A 5996-nucleotide genomic window follows, 5' to 3' on the forward strand; every position below is an offset into this window, starting at 1 on the left:
TTGTTTTCTCTGGGTACCTAGTCATGTGGGTATCCAGGGGAACGAAGAAGCGGATCGACTGGCAAAAGAGGCGGTGAGCCAAGAATTACAAGAGGGCAGTAAAATCCCACACGCGGATTTAAAAATCAATATAAAAAAACATGTCCGAAAGGAATGGGAACGATCCTGGAGTCGAGATGTACATAACAAATTAAAACAAATTAAAAGTGACCTCGGCCCCAGACCCAACTCGGGGCTAAAAAGAAGAGACGAGGTAAAAATAACTCGACTCCGGATCGGACATACTGCCCTCACTCACCGTTTCCTTCTGGAGAGGGATGAAAAACCCCTCTGCAGAACATGTAACTGTGACCTGACAGTTCAACACATTTTAATTGAATGTACAGAATTAGAACAGATAAGGTCACAACATTATGATAACAGAGACTTGAAGTCTCTGTCCCAGTCGGTCGATCCGCTTACAATTTTAAAGTATCTGCAGGAATGTGAACTCCTGCAGAAATTGTAAATAGATATTTTTACTTAACAAACATGTAACTATTATGATTTTATAAAGATTTTATTACAACAGTACACGTTTTGATCAGCTGTTGCCCCTCGGGGCCGATAAAAGATTGATGAAAGACAGAAACGGGCGCTTAAATGACCTAAATAGTGTCGAAAGCGCCGTTAAACACCTAAAAACAAAAACAAACAAACAGAGAGAGAGAGAGAGAGAGAGAGAAGGGGGGTGGGGGGGAGAGGTTACCATAATTCATTAATAAGGTTTTGATCTCTGGTCTCCTTTTTCCAGACCTCTCTGTTATCCAAAACTTGGTCTTTGAGATCTGTTGTAAAATTCTTTGAGAGATATGCTAATGTCTTGTTTAGTTAAGCTTTTTGGGTTTTTATGGAGCTTGCAACACTATTATATCATTTCAACGTCAGTAAAAAGAAAGATGATAGAGGAAAAGTTGTAGATCTGAAGTTAACTCACTCAACCCTAACACCGACTTTTCCGTAGTTTAGCCGGGTTACTTTCACCCCATGCCTTTTTATGACATTTTTCTGAGACAAGTTATAGGCGTGGTATCACAGCTAATATTTTAAATTTTTTATATGTTAATGATAGTTGAATAAAACTATGTACATATTCATTTTTAAAACATTTTTTCCCATTTTGAAAAGTAGCAAAAATCTCTCGGATTGAGTGAGTTAAAAACACCACAGAAAAAGTAAGACAAAGGAGCATTGTCACCTGTTTGTTTTTTTTTTTCACTTTATTATAAGCATATAGAATAGGCAAATCAAATTAAAACACAGGTGCCATACATTCATTCTGTGAACAATTTTCAGACAATTTTGTCGGCTGTCACTTTTATTTTAAAAGGGTCAAGTCTGTAGGTGAGCGCAAATGTATCTGGCAACCCCTTTGCAACAAAACAAAACAGACACATCTTTATTTGGTTCACCTTGACATGATGTCAGACTGAGATGATGGGTCACAAACCAAATAAAAAATCATCAAACATAAATTATTGCAACGTGTTGTATCAGCACAAAATTGATACACGACCATCTGCTAAAAATAAAAATGATTTGATCCAAAACTTAAAGGAAACAAAAATTATTTTAAAAATAAAAATCGGGACTGTGTCAGTGTTTATCTGAAATATTTATTGTCTTTAAAATCATTAAAGTTAAAGTTCTCTGGAGCAGACTGGAGAGAAAAATCAAGTGAGTAGATGTGACTCATATACAGTAGAACTCGGAAATAGCGAGTTCGACGGGTCCACTCCTGATTACTCGCTATTTCCGAGTTCTCGCTATTCCCGAGTTGCTAGGAAAGGTTATAATTATAATATTGCTAGTTATTCTCTCAGTGTGTAATTCGAGTAAAAGCCGTTGCCCCTATTTCAATTTCTTAACAGAAGTGGCAGAATGCTTGGTTTTTTGTTGTTTTTTGTGTTTTTGTTTTTTTTTCAAGTAAAATCATGACTAGAAAAAAAACAAGAACATAGAAGTGTGTGTGTGCATGTGCGTGTGAGTGTTTGTATGCACTCGGCATGTTTGATGAGGTAAGCAAGCGCATCACTCAATCACTGACCCATTGAAATAATGGTTCCACACTCCGCTCTCTTGCTGATCGTGTCGTTCATTAACGATACTACTCGCTGACCGATGCTACAAAGTGAGGCATGTTGACATGTGCTTACCTCGCGCGTCGCGTGGCACCACATTGGGTGAATAATTGACCCCCACCCCCAATACACACACACGCACACAAACCCAACCCCCACCCAAATTTGTTTCGCCTATTATGTACTACGACAGACTAGGCTACTATGTAATATTACTCGTAACGAAAAATAAGAAAAGAAAAGAGGCTAGGCTAAAAATATTTAAATTGCCATTGTCTCTTGTTTTGCTTTACTTCGTTCGCAGTCCTAGGCTGGGGCAGGAAATGCTCGTTATTTCCGAGTTGACCTCTTTTTCATACTCGCTACTGTCATGCTAATTTTATTGACTCAAATAAGGTAAAGAAAACGGGGATTTAGATTTTACTCACTATTTCCGAGTAAGTTACTTTCATGTTCTACTGTATAAGGGAACAACACTGTTTTTTGTGTTGTTCCCTTATATATGAGTCACATCTACTCACTTTATTTTTCTCTCCATTTTACTGGCTCATTTAGGCACCTCTAGCTCTGGGGCAGACTGTAGTGTATGGAAATCATGCTACTAAGGCTCAGAAGAAAAATTCATAATTTAAAAAAAGAAAACAAAAAAAAAACCCCAACAAAACACCAAAATTAAACATTAAACAAAAAAAAACAAAATAAAACATTAAAAAAAAACCCCAAATAAATAAAATAAAATGAACAAGAAAGCAAATCTTTTGAACGTTTTGTGTTTCCCATCCATTTCTCAACAGAAGAGATGAAAAATGAATTGAAGATAAAATATATTGTGAACAAAGGATAAACCAAAGACGACGACACTATTTATTTTTGTAAATTCCAGTTAATTGAAGCTTACACTCGACTCCATCACTGCTAATTATGAAGATTATAATAAATAATTAACTGATGTGATGTCCGTAGTGGAAATGTGGCGTCATATTCATCAAATTCTCTGCATTCATTCTTGTGTAGTCTTGGGTCATTAGTCCTTTCTTCTCAATACGCTGTGGACAAAATAAACAAGATGAATGGATTTATATGGGGAAATAATGAATAAGTAAAGAGTAAAGACGTTTATTGACTGTTCAGAGAGTAAATAAGTATAAGATGTTTGATTCTTTTGCATTAATGCACTTATTTATTTTAGTTATTGTAACTATCGTGGAAATTGAGATAGATCGAGAAAAATCATTTGAGCCATAAATGATTGAGCTTTTTTATATAAAAATTGAGCATTTATATAGCGCAATTTCCAATAAACGTGCTCAAAGCACTTTACAATAGTCCCTGGCCAACAGCAACACTTAACATTTAGGACCGGACATGACGCCTGTTAGGCGATATTAAAATTATTTTTCGAACAGAGACATCGCTCTTAACGGCCAGGTACTCATTTTACACCTGAGAACATTGAGAGAATGTGAGTAAAGAGCCTTTTCCAAGGACTGAACTATGCGCCAGGTGAGGCTTGAACCCAGGACCTTCCAATCCAAAAGCGAGTGTTAAACCACAAGACCACATAGCCGCACAAATGATATAAAAGGGTTAAGTCTGTAGGTGAGCGTAAATGAATCTGGCAACCACTTTGCACTGCAAATTCAAAGTGAAAAAAATAAAATCATGGAATTGGGTTTGACATGGACAAATAAAAATATTAAGAATTATTAGGCACAGACGCTTATTTATTTTAAAGACTATACTATTTTGGAAACATGGACAAATAAAAATATTAAGAATTATTAGGCACAGACGCTTATTTATTTTAATGACTATACTATTTTGGAAACATGGACAAATAAAAATATTAAGAATTATTAGGCACAGACGTTTATTTATTTTAAAGACTATACTATTTTGGAAACATGGACAAATAAAAATATTAAGAATTATTAGGCACAGACGCTTATTTATTTTAAAGACTATACTATTTTGGAAACCTGGACAAATAAAAATATTAAGAATTATTGGGCACAGACGCTTATTTATTTTAAAGACTATACTATTTTGGAAACATGGACAAATAAAAATATTAAGAATTATTGGGCACAGACGCTTATTTATTTTAAAGACTATACTATTTTGGAAATTGAGTTAGACCAAGACCGATCTTTCAAGCCATCATCGATCAAAATTGGTCCAGTAATAGTAATAAAGTCTGTAGGTGTGAGCAAAAAATAGTCCAATCAAAAAAATATATATATATGTTTCCGCAAAAGAAATGAAACAAAGAATATTATATGATATAAACTCTTAAAAAAATAAATAATTTTTGATATAAACTTACATCTTGGATCTTGTTTTTTGCCGCCCTTGACTCCTGTTGAAAAGAAAAATATCCCGTCAGATGGAGAAATATTATATACCATTTTATTTCAACCATTAAGATGAAAGTAACCAGAAACGGGTGCTTTAATGACCTAATTAAGCTGAAAGTGCAATTAAACACATGGAAACAAACAAAACAAACATACGATATTCCTTTTTTTAGGTCCCGTAATAACATAAAAGTGTTTTTAGCACCATTCACTTCTATAATTAGATTTAATTAGTTCTAACTAAACAATCTTTCGGTTTCAAAAACTGCTATATTTAATGGTTTTGCACCTAATCTATATTATCCAGGCTTACTTTGGTTCCAGTCTAAAGCTGATGCAACCTCTGTGTCTTCTGGCACTAACCAACCACCGCTGTCCGTTTCGGATAACATGGAATGGGAGGACATAGGTCGTGAAGCAGGTTGTTCCTGGAAAATAATATTAATAATAATCTTAATAAATAATGATAATATTAATACAGTCCACTCCAGATAATCACAACTCGGCTAATCACAACTTTTAGTTAATTGCAACATTTCCCAAGAAACGGAATTTATAAAAGTCACTGGTTAATTGCAACAAACTTCGGTTAATTGCTCCAAACTTTCGACCTATAAAAGTAGCAAAATTCAAGAAATCAATCAAACCTAATCTCATTATTAAATTTTATTACGGACAAAATCATGACAGGTTGAAGAATCAAGAGTGGGAGGGATTTTATGCTACATTAGTGTATCACCACTCTACTAGAGACAAAAGAGGGTGGGGCTTTGCAGTATGGGTTGATGCGGTCATCTGTGACCATAAGATAGGAGGCGAGAGGGCTAGGCATAATCTAACAGCAAGTAGAAGATGGCAGTTGTAAAGAGAGACTGATTGAAACCCTTTGTTTTGGGATTGACAACTGTGCATTGTGACCAATGGGTTTTGTGAGAGTTTATTGTCTCTCATCACGGCTAATCTCTTTTGACTCTGACAAAATTGTTGAGAACAGAAAAGTGAAAGTTAATCCAATCTGAATAAGATGTAGGCTTGCACCAAAGCTGCTTCAGCTTGTCAAAATCTTTACAGGGCTGACATATGGTTTTTGTTGTTCAAGGGCTGACAGGGAACCACCATCATCCCTATTAACACATTGAAAAACCATGTAGGAAAAGAAAAGGCATAGGCACTGCAATATTCTAGAATCAATGAGCACATGCAGTCGTTCTTCCCCAGTGCCCTTCACGTATGGAACAGCATCCATGAAAATGTCAGACTCTGATTTTTGGTTTGTTTGTTTGTTGCTTTAGGTCTCTTCCAACACAATTGAGGTTATATGAGAGACCGCTGAAACAAAAAAACAAGCAATCTAACAAAAATAGTACAAATGTAAATCAAAATCATAACCTAAAGATATCATAAGCTAAATTATAAATAACCAAGAACAAACAGGCAGAAGATTTACAGAAAAAAAATATCCCCTGTCAAAAATACAATCACAAACCAAAGAAGCAGGATAGGCTAGTAAAGAGAAGAA

General features: G+C 35.1%; 1 protein-coding gene and 1 long non-coding RNA gene across 3 annotated transcripts in view; one reads left to right on the forward strand and one right to left on the reverse strand.

Moving 5' to 3' along the window:
* Positions 1-5996, forward strand: part of LOC144979660 (uncharacterized) — a 48767-nt gene that overhangs the window by 773 nt on the left and 41998 nt on the right. The window lies entirely within an intron of this gene.
* Positions 2962-4905, reverse strand: LOC144979651 (uncharacterized). Its single transcript, XR_013646750.1, has 3 exons — positions 4791-4905; positions 4447-4479; positions 2962-3166 (listed from the first exon to the last, which is right to left on the reverse strand). It is a non-coding gene; the product is annotated as an uncharacterized LOC144979651 (long non-coding RNA).

This window comes from Berghia stephanieae, chromosome 9 (genome assembly GCF_034508935.2).
Source record: "Berghia stephanieae isolate SIO BIC M18660-M18661 chromosome 9, UCSD_Bste_1.3, whole genome shotgun sequence".
NCBI lineage: Eukaryota > Metazoa > Mollusca > Gastropoda > Nudibranchia > Aeolidiidae > Berghia > Berghia stephanieae.